At 45.6% G+C, this 17205-nt stretch overlaps 1 pseudogene; it reads right to left on the bottom strand.

Moving 5' to 3' along the window:
* Positions 1-1212: 1212 nt before the first annotated feature.
* Positions 1213-16692, bottom strand: LOC123170587 (7-deoxyloganetin glucosyltransferase-like; annotated as a pseudogene).
* Positions 16693-17205: the final 513 nt, after the last annotated feature.

Below are 17205 nucleotides of genomic sequence, written 5' to 3' on the forward strand. Positions count from 1 at the left end.
CCGGAAGCAGTCGGCAAAAAAAGTGAGCTTTGCCTGGAGGGTTTGGGCCCAGTACCCTTAGCCGAGAAATACACTCGGCAAAGTTTCTACCGAGTGGGAAATGGCTTTCGCAGAGTTTTTCTGGTACTCAGGAAACTCCGAAATTCCAGTAGGACGTGTTGCAAAGCACTGAACGCAACACGAGGCTTGTTTTTTTAGAGAGAGAGAAGCAACATGAGGCTTTTTGCAAAGGCCTAGCGAGCTGATCGGACACACAAAAGAAAAACAGTTCAGGCATTGCGACAAGGCTCATGTTGCAAAGTGTTGAGCGCAACATGAGACTTGTTGCCAGGGCTCATCATGCAGATTGGGCAGCTGTCGCGTAGAAAAAAAACAAAAAATAATAATATTCAGGGATTGCAACAAGACTCATGTTGCAAAACACTGAGCACAATGAGAGACTTGTTGCGAATACTTGGCGAGCAAATCGGATGGCTGTAGGGCAGAAATAAAAAACTGTTCAGAGATTGCAACAAGACTTGTCTTTCAAAGCGCCGAGTGCAATATGATACTTGCTGCAAAGGCTTAGAGGCGCACCACGTCAAAAAAAGGCTTAGAGGTTCACGTGAAGGGGTCAGACGGTTGTCCATGACTCCATCGAGTGGCAGCCGAGGTGGTCGATCTTTTAGGATTATCATCTGGTCAACACCTAGGATGGCCCTTGTTATACAATGGACGGATTATCTAAAAATAACATGCTATTATTACTATTTTTGCATGGAAATTGAGAGCTTTATTCAACACAAAGTGGTCCTGTCAGCTAAAATAACATTCTATTATAAAGGTCGCCCATCCGTGCTTTCAGGTCTAATTGTTTTTCCCAGCACTGGTACTATTTTATTCCCGTGTTATCCAGGCAATCCCATGTTCCTCTCCATCAGAAGCATCAAGTTGATCTCGCAGGAATCTCGGAGCAAGAAGGTTTTTTTGTTTTGTTTTGAGAAAGTCGGAGCAGGAAGTTGGGCAAGCAACATTTTGTAGCAGTGTGTTTCAGAACGCCAACACTATTATATAGCTGTGCTACAATGGCTTTCAGAATGGTAGGATCTCTGACATTAGACACACGATGGGATGAATCATGAGTGTGTTTCCTAAGTGACACGCCCAGACTTCACGGACGAAATTCGGCATGAAAACATGTGGCCGGTCAAAATGACCCAAGCACAAATGTACTTAAATTGCAGGGAAAATGTATCTTGTCTTCATCACATGAAAAATAGGGCACTTATTTTGCCTTGGCATGTACTTGGCGAAGATTGCGTCGTTGAGCTGGAACGCCTTGGTGAAGAAGGACAGCCGGCAGAGGTAGGTAGGGAGAATGCTGCTTGCGGTGGAGGCCCCCATGACGATACCCTGCTGCTGCAAGCACCTCTCTTCCCTGCACGCCTGAAACCGCTGCTGCTCGGTTGCCATGGCCACGGCAACTAGTCCCCTACGACGATCATCCTGTCTACGTCGACAATCATCAGATGCTACGACGGGCGATGACCAGTGCTGCAACCGCAGCCCTCGCGTGCTTCAACAGCCATAGACCACGGTGATCACGAGCTGCGACGGTGGAACGCGGGGCCACCGCGCGTGCTATCGTTGCTGGAATCTACCACCGTGGAGATTTGTGTGGTTATTCGTGTGGGTATTGCACATCTAAGTCCTATGTCATTGATGTTACGCCAAGATTCGTGTTGGTATTTTCTTTTTTTTTCTTTCCCTTTCATTTTTATGCTTGATTGTGGATGTGCCCTATAACACTGCTTGAAAGAGTTGGAACTTCTTATTTCTAACTTGCAATTATAGAACTAATTTTTTCTAATTGGTTTCTTGTTTAAATTTTGAAAATTCTCTCAATACAATGAAAAAAATCCAAAAGGGTTTCTACTTAATGATGAAATTAAAATGGATAAACAGAAACATGGGGGTTTCCCTCTGTGTGTGTTGACCAATGTAGAGAAAAAAGACGAATCGGAAAAGGCATCCAATGGTGTGGCTTGGTTCAATCTGACGGCTGAGACCGGACAGGAGCTAACGCACTACCAGGTACTCCCTCCATCCCAAAATTCTTGTTTTAGATTTGTCTAAATACGGATGTATCAAGTCACATTTTAGTATTAGATACATCCATATCTAGACAAATTTAAGACAAAAATTTTGGGACAGAGGAAGTACATGTGTTTTCCTAGTTTAATGTGTGCGCCGTGTAGAGTACTTCTATAATGCATGTTGATGGCTAGCTAAACTTATTCTAAAAAAAATTAAGTTTGTCAGCTGAAGCATCTCTCAATTGGTTCCTGTTATGTACTTGTATTTCAATTAGGTGTCATTAACCACCAGCCGGAAGCTCAAACCAAGATAGAAATTAAGTTTGTCAGCTGAAGCAGTACATGTTTCTATTTTAATGTGCGTGAACTTGTAGAGACATGGCTGGAAGCTTGAAAAACATTCTAATATTACGGGACTTGTTAGCTTGAAAAACGTTCTTATATTAGGAGACACAGAGAGTACCAACGGACAAATGTGTTACTTCAGTTATCACTCTCAATTGCTCTTATCATATATTTGTTGAATTGGGCGTTTGTATCCACTTACGAGATGCTCAACTGTATTATTGCAGTGTTTTATTTTGAAAGGGAACGGAAGAATTTGTACCCAAGCATAGTGCCGGATCTAGTGGGAGTGCCGTGGTTACATACATGTCATTTCTATCTCTCTTTTTTATTTTGCGGGAGATACATGGCGTTTATGTCGTGAGTGAGAAGGTTGGCACCCCATGTGGGGTCAAGCTCTAGCTCCGCCACTGCCCAAGCATACATGGGAGCATGACCTAGTCAGGGCCGGCTCTATATTTTGCGGGGCCCTAGGGCGAAGTTGAAAAATAGGCCCCTACACTGATAATATATGTACACATCTATAGATATATAGGCGCAAAATATTAAAGTTTACATCTAACCACACATTCTTATTTAGAGACGTCTATAAGTAACTGATAAGCGCTTAAGTTATGTCATATCATGGCAGAAGGAATAAAAGAGTAGCAAAATATAAAAAATACTTTTCGCTGCTAGTTTGATTACCTCAAATAAGAACCAAGTACTTGAGTTCATCGACAATAATACATCAGTTTTTCACAAAAAAAACTTCTTCGAGCATTTCGGGATGCAAAATCATTGATGAGAGTATCAAGATCAATTCTGTCCAAGATATCCTTCTCAATACAACAGGTAGCCAAGCCATTCAATCTCTCTTGTAACATAGTTGACCTCAAACAATTTTTCAGTAGTTTCAGTTTAGAGAAACTTCTTTCAGCCGAGGCTATAGTCACCGGTATAGTCAAGAGGATCCGATAAGCAACTGACACATTTGGATAGCAACCGACAGCTGTAACAAATTGAAGAATCTCAGGTGCTGACATCAAATCATCTGGCAAAGTTACCTTCAACACTTTTAACTCAGAGAAAAAATCATCAAGGTCAACATCATGTGACTTTTCATGAGTAAAAGTTTGTGCAAAAATAGTGCAAGATTTTCGTAGATTACTATCGTCCAATGACTTCAACTTATTTGAGTTGAATAAGAAACCAAACACCTTTTCAAATGCCTTCAGCTGCTCAAATCGACTATTCAATGAAGCAATTGCAGTGTCAACAATGACAAGAAAGTAAGTAACTCTGAAGGATTCAATAGCTGACAGTTGTGGATCTTCATCTACATCATTGATTTCATCAAAATGCCTCTTCCTTTTACTTTGATGTTTTGTACGAAATTTTGGCTCTATGCCCATATTCGCTGCAATGAGTTTGGCACTCTCAATACTAGAATAGAAGCCTTCATCTCTATACTTCTCAAAATATGAAATGACCCCTTCAATGTGTTTGAGAGTAGCATCGATGCACACAATTTTTTCCTGTAACTTTTTGCTCACCATATTGACAGAAAATAAAATATCATGCCAAATAACCATACCAACCAAAGTCTCAAATTTCCCAAGTGCACTGAACAAAGATTGAGCATGACTTACTGCAGCTGGATCATCAGTAGAAGACTTCTCTAGTTCCTTCAAAGCTGATCTTACTTGCCGAGTTTGGTACCTTATAGGTTGCACACTCTTTATTCTACTCTCCCAACGAGTATTAGATAAAGGTTTGAGAGTCAGATTTGGAACATTATCAAGCAAAATCTTCCACCTTTTAGTAGAGCGTGCAAACAATACGTATATACGTTGTATAATACCAAAAAATGAAATAGCTTGTTCGCAAGATTTCGCCATGTCGCAAAGAGTGAGATTCAAACTATGACATGCACATGGCATGTATAATGCTTTGGGGTTAACTTTAAGCAATCGAGTCTGAACACCTTGATTTTTTCCCTTCATGTTGGAGCCATTGTCATAACCTTGCCCTCTCACATCGGCGACATTCAAATCAAAAGAATCCAATGTATCCATCAGTACATTAAAAAGACCCAATCCTGATGTGTTATCAACCTTTAAGAACTCTAGGAAAAACTCCTCCACTCTCGGAATGTTACTTGACATATTGACTGTTGGAAATATGCCCTAGAGGCAATAATAAATTGGTTATTATTATATTTCCTTGTTCATGATAATCGTTTATTATCCATGCTAGAATTGTATTGATAGGAAACTCAGATACATGTGTGGATACATAGACAACACCATGTCCCTAGTAAGCCTCTAGTTGACTAGCTCGTTGATCAATAGATGGTTATAGTTTCCTGACCATGGACATTGGATGTCGTTGATAACGGGATCACATCGTTAGGAGAATGATGTGATGGACAAGACCCAATCCTAAGCCTAGCACAAGATCGTGTAGTTCGTTTGCTAAGAGCTTTTCTAATGTCAAGTATCATTTCCTTAGACCATGAGATTGTGCAACTCCCGGATACCGTAGGAATGCTTTGGGTGTACCAAACGTCACAACGTAACTGGGTGGCTATAAAGGTGCACTACAGGTATCTCTGAAAGTGTCTGTTGGGTTGGCACGAATCGAGACTGGGATTTGTCACTCCGTGTAAACGGAGAGGTATCTCTGGGCCCACTCGGTAGGACATCATCATAATGTGCACAATGTGACCAAGGAGTTGATCACGGGATGATGTGTTACGGAACGAGTAAAGAGACTTGCCGGTAACGAGATTGAACAAGGTATCGGGATACCGACGATCGAATCTCGGGCAAGTAACATACCGATTGACAAAGGGAATTGTATACGGGATTGATTGAATCCTCGACATCGTGGTTCATCCGATGAGATCATCGAGGAGCATGTGGGAGCCAACATGGGTATCCAGATCCCGCTGTTGGTTATTGACCGGAGAGTCGTCTCGGTCATGTCTGCGTGTCTCCCGAACCCGTAGGGCCTACACACTTAAGGTTCGGTGACGCTAGGGTTGTAGAGATATTAGTATGCGGTAACCCGAAAGTTGTTCGGAGTCCCGGATGAGATCCCGGACGTCACGAGGAGTTCCGGAATGGTCCGTAGGTAAAGATTTATATATGGGAAGTCTTATTTTGGTCGCCGGAAAAGTTTCGCGCATTATCGGTATTGTACCGGGAGTGCCGAAAGGGGTCCGGGGGTCCACCAGCCCCGGGGGGCCACATGGGCTGTAGGGGTGTGCGCCTTGGCCTATATGGGCCAAGGGCACCAGCCCCAAGAGGCCCATGCGCCAAGAGATAAGGGAAAGGGAGAGTCCTAAAGGGGGAAGGCACCTCCGAGGTGCCTTGGGGAGGACGGACTCCTCCCTGGCCGCACCCTTCCTTGGAGGAAGGGCCAAGGCTGCACCCCCCCCCCCCCTCTCCCTTGGCCCTATATATAGTGGGGGGAGGGAGGGCAGCAATATCTAAGCCCTGGCGCCTCCCTCTCCCTCCCGTGACACATCTCCCTCCTCCCGCAGCGCTTGGCGAAGCCCTGTTGGAATCCCGCTACTTCCACCACCACGCCGTCGTGCTGCTGGATCTCCATCAACCTCTCCTACCCCCTTGCTGGATCAAGAAGGAGGAGACGTCGCTGCTCCGTACGTGTGTTGAACGCGGAGGTGCCGTCCGTTCGGCGCTAGGATCATCGGTGATTTGGACCACGACAAGTACGACTCCATCAACCCCGTTCTCTTGAACGCTTCCGCTCGCGATCTACAAGGGTATGTAGATGCACTCCTTCCCTCTCGTTGCTAGTAAACTCCATAGATTGATCTTGGTGATGCGTAGAAAATTTTGAATTTCTGCTACGTTCCTCAACAGTGGCATCATGAGCTAGGTCTATGCGTAGTTTCTATGCACGAGTAGAACACAAAGTAGTTGTGGGCGTAGATGTTGCCAATTCTTCTTGCCGCTACTAGTCTTATCTTGTTTCGGCGGCATTGTGGGATGAAGCGGCCCGGACCGACCTTACACGTACGCTTACGTGAGACAGGTTCCACCGATTGACATGCACTAGTTGCATAAGGTGGCTAGCGGCTGTCTGTCTCTCCCACTTTAGTCGGAACGGATTCGATGAAAAGGGTCCTTATGAAGGGTAAATATAAATTGGCATATCACGTTGTGGTTTTACGTAGGTAAGAAACGTTCTTGCTAGAAACCTATACAAGCCACGTAAAAACTTGCAACAACAATTAGAGGACGTCTAACTTGTTTTTGCAGGGTATGCTATGTGATGTGATATGGCCAAAAGGATGTGATGAATGATATATGTGATGTATGAGATTGATCATGTTCTTGTAATAGCAATCACGACTTGCATGTCGATGAGTATGACAACCGGCAGGAGCCATAGGAGTTGTCTTAATTTATTGTATGACCTGCGTGTCAATGAATAACGCCATGTAATTACTTTACTTTATTGCTAACCGTTAGCCATAGTAGTATAAGTAATAGTTGGCGAGACAACTTCATGAAGACACGATGATGGAGATCATGATGATGGAGATCATGGTGTCATGCCGGTGACGAAGGTGATCATGCCGCGCCTCGAAGATGGAGATCAAAAGGCCCAAGATGATATTGGCCATATCACGTCACTTTATGATTTGCATGTGATGTTTATCATGTTTACATCTTATTTGCTTAGAACGATGGTAGCATAAATAAGATGATCCCTCACTAAAATTTCAAGAGACGTGTTCCCCCTAACTGTGCACCGTTGCGAAGGTTCGTTGTTTCGAAGCACCACGTGATGATCGGGTGTGATAGATTCTAACGTTCGAATACAACGGGTGTTGACGAGCCTAGCATGTACAGACATGGCCTCGGAACACATGCGAAACACTTAGGTTGACTTGACGAGCCTAGCATGTACAGACATGGCCTCGGAACACAAGAGACCGAAAGGTCGAACATGAGTCGTATAGCAGATACGATCAACATGGAGATGTTCACCGATGATGACTAGTCCATCTCACGTGATGATCGGACACGGCCTAGTTTGACTCGGATCATGTATCACTCAGATGACTAGAGGGATGTCTATCTGAGTGGGAGTTCATTAAATGATCAGATGAACTTCATTATCATGAACATAGTCAAAAGGACTTTGCAAATTATGTCATAGCTTGCGCTTTAGTTCTACTGTTTAAGATATGTTCCTAGAGAAAATTTAGTTGAAAGTTGATAGTAGCAATTATGCGGACTGGGTCCGTGAACTGAGGATTGTCCTCATTGCTGCACAAAAGGCTTATGTCCTTAATGCACCGCTCGGTGTGCTGAACCTCAGCGTCGTCTGTAGATGTTGCGAAACATCTGACATACACGTTTTGATGACTACGTGATAGTTCGGTGCGTAATGCTAACGGTTTAAAATTGTGGCGACAAAGACGTTTTGAAACGTCGCAGAACATATGAGATGTTCCGAAGACTGAAATTGGGATTTCAGACTAGTGCCCACGTCAGGAGGTATGAGACCTCTGACAAGTTTCTTAAACCTGCAAACTAAGGGAGAAAAGCTCAATCGTTGAGCATGTGCTCAGATTGTCTGAGTACTACAATCACTTGAATCGAGTGGGAGTTAATCTTCCAGATGAGATAGTGATGGTTCTCCATAGTCACTGCCACCAAGCTATTAGAGCTTCGTGATGAACTATAACATATCAGGGATAGATATGATGATCCTTGAGCAACTCGCGATGTTTGACACCGCGAAAGTAGAAATCAAGTAGGAGCATCAATTGTTGATGGTTAGTAAAACCACTAGTTTCAAGAAGGGCAAGGGAAGAAGGGATACTTCATGAAACAGCAAATCATTTGCTGCTCTAGCGAAGAATCCCAAGGTTAAACCCAAACCCGAGACTAAGTGCTTCTGTAATGAGGGGAACGGTCACTGAAGCAGTACTACCCTAGATACTTGGTAGATGAGAAGGCAGGCAAGGTCGACAGTAGTATATTGGATATACATTATATGAATGTGTACTTTACTAGTACTCCTAGCAACACCAGGGTATTAGATACCGGTTCGGTTGGTAAGTGTTAGTAACTCGAAATAAAAGCTGCGGAATAAATGGAGACTAGCTAAAGGTGAGATGACGATGTGTGTTGGAAGTGTTTCCAAGGTTGATGTGATCAAGCATCGCATGCTCCCTCTACCATCCAGATTGGTGTTTGCGTTGAGCATAAATATGATTGGATTATGTTTATCGCAATACGGTTATTCATTTAAGGAGAATAATGGTTACTCTGTTTATTTCAATAATACCTTCAATGGTCTTGCACCTAAAATGAATCTCGATCGCAGTGATACACATGTTCGTGCCAAAAGATATAAAATAGTAATGATAGTACCACATACTTGTGGCACTGCCATTTGAGTCATATTGGTATAGAACGCATGAAGAAGCTCCATGTAGATGGATCTTTGGACTCAGTCGTTTTTGAAAAGATTGAGACATGCGAACCATGTCTATTGGTATATATGCATGAAGAAACTCCATGCAGATGGATCGTTTGGACTCACTTGATTTTGAATCACTTGAGACATGCAAATCATACCACATGGGCAAGATGACTGAAAGGCCTCGTTTTCAGTAAGATGGAACAAGAGAGCAACTTATTGGAAGTAATACATTTTGATGTATGCAGTCCAATGAGTGCTGAGGCATGCAGTGGATATCGTTATGTTCTTACTTCACAGATGATTTGAGTAGATGCTGAGTGTATTTACTTGATGAAACACAAGTCTGAATTATTGAAAGGTTCAAGTAATTTCAGAGTGAAGTTGAAGATCGTCGTGACAATAGGATAAAATGTCTGTGATATGATCATAGAGATGAGTATCTGAGTTACGAGTTTGGCACACAATTAAGACATTGTGGAAAGTATTTCACAATTAATACCGCCTGGAACACCACAGTGTGATGGTGTGTCCGAACATCATAACTGCACCCTATTGGATATGGTGCATGCCATGATGTCTCTTATCGAGTTACCACTATCGTTTATGGGTTAGGCATTAGAGATAACCGCATTCACTTTAAAAGGGGCACCACGCAATTCCGTTGAGACGACACCGTTTAGAGAAACCTAAGTTGTCGTTTCTTAAAAGTTTGGGGCTGCGATGCTTATGTGAAAAAGTTTCAAGCTGATAAGCTCGAACCCAAAGCGGATAAATGCATCTTCATAGAAAACCCAAAACAGTTGGGTATACCTCCTATTTCAGATCTGGAAGCAAAAGTAATTGCTTCTAGAAACGAGTCCTTTCTCGAGGAAAAGTTTCTCTCGAAAGAATTGAGTGGGAGGATGGTGGAGACTTGATGAGGTTATTGAACCATAACTTCAACTAGTGTGTAGCAAGGCACAGGAAGTTGTTCCTGTGGCACCTACACCAATTGAAGTGGAAGCTTATGATAGTGATCATGAAACTTCGGATCAAGTCACTACCAAACCTCGTAGGACGACGAGGATGCGTACTACTTCAGAGTAATGCGTGATCCTGTCTTGGAAGTCATGTTGCTAGACAACAATGAACCTACGAGCTATGGAGAAGCGATGGTGGGCCCATATTCCGACAAATGGTTAGAAGCCACAAAATCCGAGATAGGATCCATGTATCAGAACAAAGCATGGACTTTGGTGAACTTGCCCGATGATCGGCAAGCCATTGAGATAAATGGACCTTTAAGAAGAAGACGGACGTGGACGGTAAGGTTACCGTCTATGAAGCTCGACTTGTGGCAAAGAGTGTTTTCACAAGTTCAAGGAGTTGACTACGATGAGATTTTCTCATCCGTAGCGATGCTTAAGTCCGTCGGATTCATGTTAGCATTAGCTGCATTTATGAAATCTGGCAGATGGATGTCAAAACAAGTTTCCTTACCAGTTTTTGTAAGGAAAGGTTGTATGTGATACAATCAGAAAGGTTTTGTCGATCCTAAGGATGCTTAAAGGTATGCTAGCTCCAGTGATCCTTCCATGGATTAGAGCAAGCATCTCGGAGTCAGAATATACACTTTGATGGAGTGATCAAAGGTTTTGGGTTATACAAAGTTTGTTAGAAACTTGTATTTACAATAAAGTGAGTGGGAGCGCTACAACATTTCTGATAAGTATATGTGAATGACATATTGTTGATCCGAAATGATGTAAAATTTCTGGAAAGCATAAAGGGTTGTTTGAAAGGATTTTTTCAAAGGAAGACCTGGATAAAGCTGCTTACGTATTGGGCATCAAGATCTATAGAGATAGATCAAGACGCCTGATGATACTTTCAAAGAACGCACACCTTGACATGATTTTGAAAGAGTTCAAAATAGATCAGCAAAGAAGGAGTTCTTGGCTGTGTTACGAGGTGTGAGTATTGAGTAAGACTCAAGACCTGACCACAGCAGAAGAGAGAGAAAGGACGAAGGTCGTCCCCTATGCTTTAGACGTGGGCTCTACAGTATGCTATGATGTGTACCGCACATGAAGTGAGCCTTGCCATGAGTTGGTCAAGGGGTACAATAGTGATCCGGGAATGGATCACATGACAGCGGTCGAACTTATCCTTAGTATCTAGTGGACTAAGGATTTTCTCGATTATGGAGGTGAAAAGGAGTTCGTCGTAAAGAGTTACGTCGATGCGAACTTTGACACTAATCCGGATGACTCTGAGTAGTAAACCGGATTCGTATAGTAGAGCAGTTATTTGAAATGGCTCCAAGTAGCGCGTGGTAGCATCCACAAGATGACATAGACATTCGTAAAGCACACACGGATCTGAAAGGTTCAGACCCGTTGACTAATAACCTCTCTCACAAGCATAACATGATCAAATCAGAACTCATTGAGTGTTAATCACATGGTGATGTGAACTAGATTGTTGACTCTAGTAAACTCTTTGGATGTTGGTCACCTGGTGATGTGACCTGTGAGTGTTAATCACATGGTGATGTGAACTAGATTATTGACTCTAGTGCAAGTGGGAGACTGTTGGAAATATGCCCTAGAGGTAATAATAAATTGGTTATTATTATATTTCCTTGTTCATGATAATCGTTTATTATCCATGCTAGAATTGTATTGATAGGAAACTCAGATACATGTGTGGATACATAGACAACACCATGTCCCTAGTAAGCCTCTAGTTGACTAGCTCGTTGATCAATAGATGGTTACAGTTTCCTGACCATGGACATTGGATGTCGTTTATAACGGGATCACATCGTTAGGAGAATGATGTGATAGACAAGACCCAATCCTAAGCCTAGCACAAGATCGTGTAGTTCGTTTGCTAAGAGCTTTTCTAATGTCAAGTATCATTTCCTTAGACCATGAGATTGTGCAACTCTCGGATACCGTAGGAATGCTTTGGGTGTACCAAACGTCACAACGTAACTGGGTGGCTATAAAGGTGCACTACAGGTATCTCCGAAAGTGTCTGTTGGGTTGGCACGAATCGAGACTGGGATTTGTCACTCCGTGTAAACGGAGAGGTATCTCTGGGCCCACTCGGTAGGACATCATCATAATGTGCACAATGTAACCAAGGAGTTGATCACGGGATGACGTGTTATGGAACGAGTAAAGAGACTTGCCGGTAACGAGATTGAACAAGGTATCGGGATACCGGCGATCAAATCTCGGGCAAGTAACATACCGATTGACAAAGGGAATTGTATACGGGATTGATTGAATCCTCGACATCGTGGTTCATCCGATGAGATCATCGAGGAGCATGTGGGAGCCAACATGGGTATCCAGATCCCGCTGTTGGTTATTGACCGGAGAGTCGTCTCGGTCATGTCTGCGTGTCTCCCGAACCCGTAGGGTCTACACACTTAAGGTTCAGTGACGCTAGGGTTGTAGAGATATTAGTATGAGGTAACCTGAAAGTTGTTCGGAGTCCCGGATGAGATCCCGGACGTCACGAGGAGTTCCGGAATGGTCCGTAGGTAAAGATTTATATATGGAAGTCTTATTTTGGTCGCCGAAAAAGTTTCGTGCATTATCGGTATTGTACCGGGAGTGCCGAAAGGGGTCCGGGCATCCACCAAGGGGGTCCACCACCCCCGGGGGGCCACATGGGCTGTAGGGGTGTGCGCCTTGGCCTATATGGGCCAAGGGCACCAGCCCCAAGAGGCCCATGCGCCAAGAGATAAGGGAAAGGGAGAGTCCTAAAGGGGGAAGGCACCTCTGAGGTGCCTTGGGGAGGATGGACTCCTCCCTGGCCGCACCCTTCCTTGGAGGAAGGGCCAAGGCTGCGCCCCCCCCCCCTCTCCCTTGGCCCTATATATAGTGGGGGGAGGGAGGGCAGCAATATCTAAGCCCTGGCGCCTCCCTCTCCCTCCCGTGACACATCTCCCTCCTCCCGCAGCGCTTGGCGAAGCCCTGTTGGAATCCCGCTACTTCCACCACCACGCCGTCGTGCTGCTGGATCTCCATCAACCTCTCCTCCCCCTTGCTGGATCAAGAAGGAGGAGACGTCGCTGCTCCGTACGTGTGTTGAACGCGGAGGTGCCGTCCGTTCGGCGCTAGGATCATCGGTGATTTGGATCACGACGAGTACGACTCCATCAACCCCGTTCTCTTGAACGCTTCCGCTCGCGATCTACAAGGGTATGTAGATGCACTCCTTCCCTCTCGTTGCTAGTAAACTCCATAGATTGATCTTGGTGATGCGTAGAAAATTTTAAATTTCTGCTACGTTCCCCAACAGTGGCATCATGAGCTAGGTCTATGCGTAGTTTCTATGCACGAGTAGAACACAAAGTAGTTGTGGGCGTAGATGTTGCCAATTCTTCTTGCCGCTACTAGTCTTATCTTGTTTCGGCGGCATTGTGGGAAGCGGCCCGGACCGACCTTACACGTACGCTTACGTGAGACATTGACACAACGCACAATTAGCGTCATTTGCTCTTCATGGCTCACATCCAGGGTACAGTCCAATATAACAGAGAAATACTTGGCATCCTTGATGGTGCGTAAGATAACCTTTTTCACGGCGTCAGCAAGGAGAGAAATCAACTCATTCTGAATAGTGTGGCCAAGATAATGATGATGTATTTCATTACTTTGAATGCGCCTAATATGTTCTTGCATCACATGATCGAATTCAGCAATCATTTCAACCGTGCCCAAAAAATTACCATTATTATCTTCATACAACTTCCCCTTTGTTCCTCGAAATGCCAAATTACGTTTTGCAAGAAACTTCACTGCAGAAATTATTCTTAGGAAAACTTGTCTCCACCGCTCCTTTTCCTTTGCAATCTCCCGCTGCATGTCATCATCAATTGTTTGATTTTTGCTTAACCTCAACCTTAGATCATTCCATGTGTTCATGTTTGTTAAATGCTCAACACTGCTCTCATGTTCTTGGAGTCTTCCACTGAGATGCTTCCAGTCCCTTAACCCATCAGACGCTAGCAAAGACCTGCTCTGGTTTGATTTGAACAACTTGCAGGCAAAACAAAAAACTTTGTCCAACTCTTTAGAGTAAACCAACCACTTTCTGTCCATAACCTCTTTATTAGCTAATTTTCTGGAATAGTAAGCATATGAAAAACGTCTACCTTCGACATCATCAGGGCAGGCAGGGAACTCCAAGCCCAATTCTCTCACCGGCCCCTTTTCAATTGAAATGTCCCTTTTCCGATTATCAAGATTATCCCATGTCCTAGGATCATATATAGATAAAAGAGAATCATCTTGTTCATCACCATTCCGAGCATCAGGTGAAGGCTGCGAATTTTCCTCTCCTGTGTTGTCCTCATTAACATCAGCATCAATATCTGCATTTAAATACAACAATATGTTGTTACTTACTTACTCACTTCTACAAAAATCGACGCTAGTTAGTTACTTACTGTCATCCAAGGAATGTTCATTGACTTCAGGATCATCATTTGAATTATGATCATCATCTTGTCCCGGTTCAGATTCTTGCCTTTGATTATCAACACTAGTTACCACACGAAAGAACCTATTTAAAGAACCTCTTTGTTTTTCAATGAGTTGATTCTCTCGTTTTTTTTTTGTTTTCTTTTCTCAGCACCGGACTTTTGTCCTGGTGGCATTGTAACACCTAAGATTTTAAAGAATAATCAGATCTAAGAGGACTAGGGCACTAGGCAAATATGTATGTACGCAGTGTTCAGAACTTCAGATTACCTTGACTCCTTGTCTCCTTGAGCAAAGCAGAGCAGGGTGAATGGGCGATTAGGGAGACGGATTCACGGCCTGGGCGATCTCCACTGCAGGATCTCGGGGGTCAGGGCCGGAGGCGCAACCGCGCAGCGACACAGGCAGGCGGCCGAGGCGAGGCGTCGAAGTCGAACAGACAAGCGAACCAGGAGGCGAGACGTCCGCGTGCCTGGTCGATCGATACTTTGCCTTTTCCTCTCCCGATCAGGGGCCTTTTCCGCTGGGCCCTTTAGCACAAACCTTTTTTTCAGCCCGTATAAAAGCAGTGATGCCCCCCCCCCCCCCCCCCCCCCAAACATGGGCCCTTGGGCGTCGCCCATGTTCGCCTAGGGCCAGAGCCGGCCCTGGACCTAGTCTTTTGCTCACGCACATAATCAACTTTAAGGCCACGCCTAGAGGTTCTAAATCAACTATTGTTATTGCTAACAAAGAAACATTTTACAGTCCGGGATCGAGAAATAGCAGGCAATCGGTATCTACAAAGGTCCGTACAAAACGCTGTGGGCATTACCTGTGACGTTCCAAACTATCCCATCACCTTTGGTACGTAAGAATAAGTGCTAACTGTTTTTTTACCGGATAGTAACACATCATTGATTAGTGAGTCAAGATTATTCAACGATGTCACCTTGGATCTAATAGCCACCTCCCTCCACTCCGCTGCTCTCTTCTTCATCTCCCTACCCTTCTCCCCACCCACCGCCTCCTTGATCCTCTCGTTGACCACCTCCCGCCGCACGTCGTCACCGATCTCCATGCCCACCCCCCACTCGAGGCACTTGTACCGGCAGTTGATCTGCTGCTCGGCGAAGAACGGCCAACACAGCATCGGCACACCACCGCAGAGGCCCTCGACCGTCGAGTTCCACCCGCTGTGCGTCAGGAACACACAAACGGCATCATGCCTCAGCACCACCGCTTGGTCGCACCAGCTCGCCATGAGGCCTCTCTCTTTGGTGGCCTCAAAGAACTCAGGGGGCAGCACGGCGGCCTCGCTCTTCACGATGTCCGGCCTGATGATCTAGTGGAAGTCCTGGCCGCTGTTGGCCAGCCCCCACGCGAACTCTACCAGCTCGTGATTGCTCATGACGGTTACACTCCCGGAGTTCATGTACACCACGGAATGGGACTTCCTGCCGTCGAGCCACTGCAGGCAGCTGTGGTCTTCATTCCAGAGGCTGGAGCTTACCTTGTGCTGGGGGTCCATGCAGGGGACGATTTGGTCGGTGAGGGAGTTGAGCGGACCGATGGTGTAGATGGCCGGTATGATGGCACGCATCACGTCGAGCGCCGGCTGCTCGAGCTCGTCCATGGTGTTGATGATGACTGCATCCGCGGCCTCGGCACGCTCCACATGGTGTAGCTTGAAGTTTAGCGCGATGTCGTCGCGGTCTGTCGTGCGGAGAATTGTTGGGAAGTCTTTCAGCCGCATGTACTTGCTCATCCCAGGCGCCCAGTCCACCGGCATGTCCATGAACCCGTCTGTCAGTTGCTCTTCATCTGCAAAAAAAAAGTTATTGAGACTCAAGATTCAGACAGTCAAATTTGCACTGCAAGGATAGATAGGAGGATACCTTTGAGGGGAATGATGCCCTGGTCGATGAGGAGACGGAAGTTGCGGTAGCCCATGTAGCCGCTGGCGCTGGCCGTCCAGAGCAGCGCGGCCGGCACGCCGAGCTCCCTTGCGGCGTCCATGCCGAAACTCATGAGGTTATCTGCCACGACGCACGTGACCGGTGGCACCCCGGATGTGCTGTTGAGGCCAGCAAGTAGGTTCTTGAAGTGGGGGAGGCAGGTGGTCATGGTGGAGTAGGCGAGGGACGCCGGGTCCCCTGTGTGGCGTCGGCGTCGGCATGTGACAGGGGCAGGCCGTCCGGGATGGTGGCCAAGCCGAAGCCGGGGAGGCCCGCGGCGGCGCTCGTGCCGCGGGAGCGGATGAGGCGGCGGCGGTTGTACTCGGTGGCGACGAAGGTGACGTGGAAGCCCTTGCAGTGGAGGAGCTTGGCGAGCTTCATCATCGGCGTGATGTGTCCCTGGGTCGGGAACGGCAGGCACACGGCATGCGGCTTCTCGCCGGCCGGCTCCAATTGTTCGTGTATTGGATCTGAATCTCAACTAGCAGGCCAAGACTAGAGAGCCAGGAGACAGCTTATATGCACGGACGCCATTCCGTTTGGCTTGGGAATCTATTGGGTGGTTCGCTAGCTGTCTACATGTGATGTGGACAGCTTATATGCATGTGTTCTCCGCCACGAGAGCATGTTCGTGCCGCCGTGTGCCGTTCAGTTCATCAGTTTTTTTAAAACATCCTATCTGTTCCTCTTCTATCATGGGAGCACAACAAATACCAGAAATAATAAAAATTAGGGAAAGTGTTAAAATCAGCCGGATGATCTATCCCAAGCGTAAGCCGCGTCTAACGTTTGACATGTGTCCAGGTGGGCCTCGCGCTTCACAGCTTCCACCCTTCGTGCTTATCCCAATTCTCAACCGAGAAGCACTCACCACACGTCTCTTCTCTCCCCGTACACCACGCGTTGACTGCA

Source organism: Triticum aestivum, chromosome 7D, assembly GCF_018294505.1.
Source record: "Triticum aestivum cultivar Chinese Spring chromosome 7D, IWGSC CS RefSeq v2.1, whole genome shotgun sequence".
NCBI lineage: Eukaryota > Viridiplantae > Streptophyta > Magnoliopsida > Poales > Poaceae > Triticum > Triticum aestivum.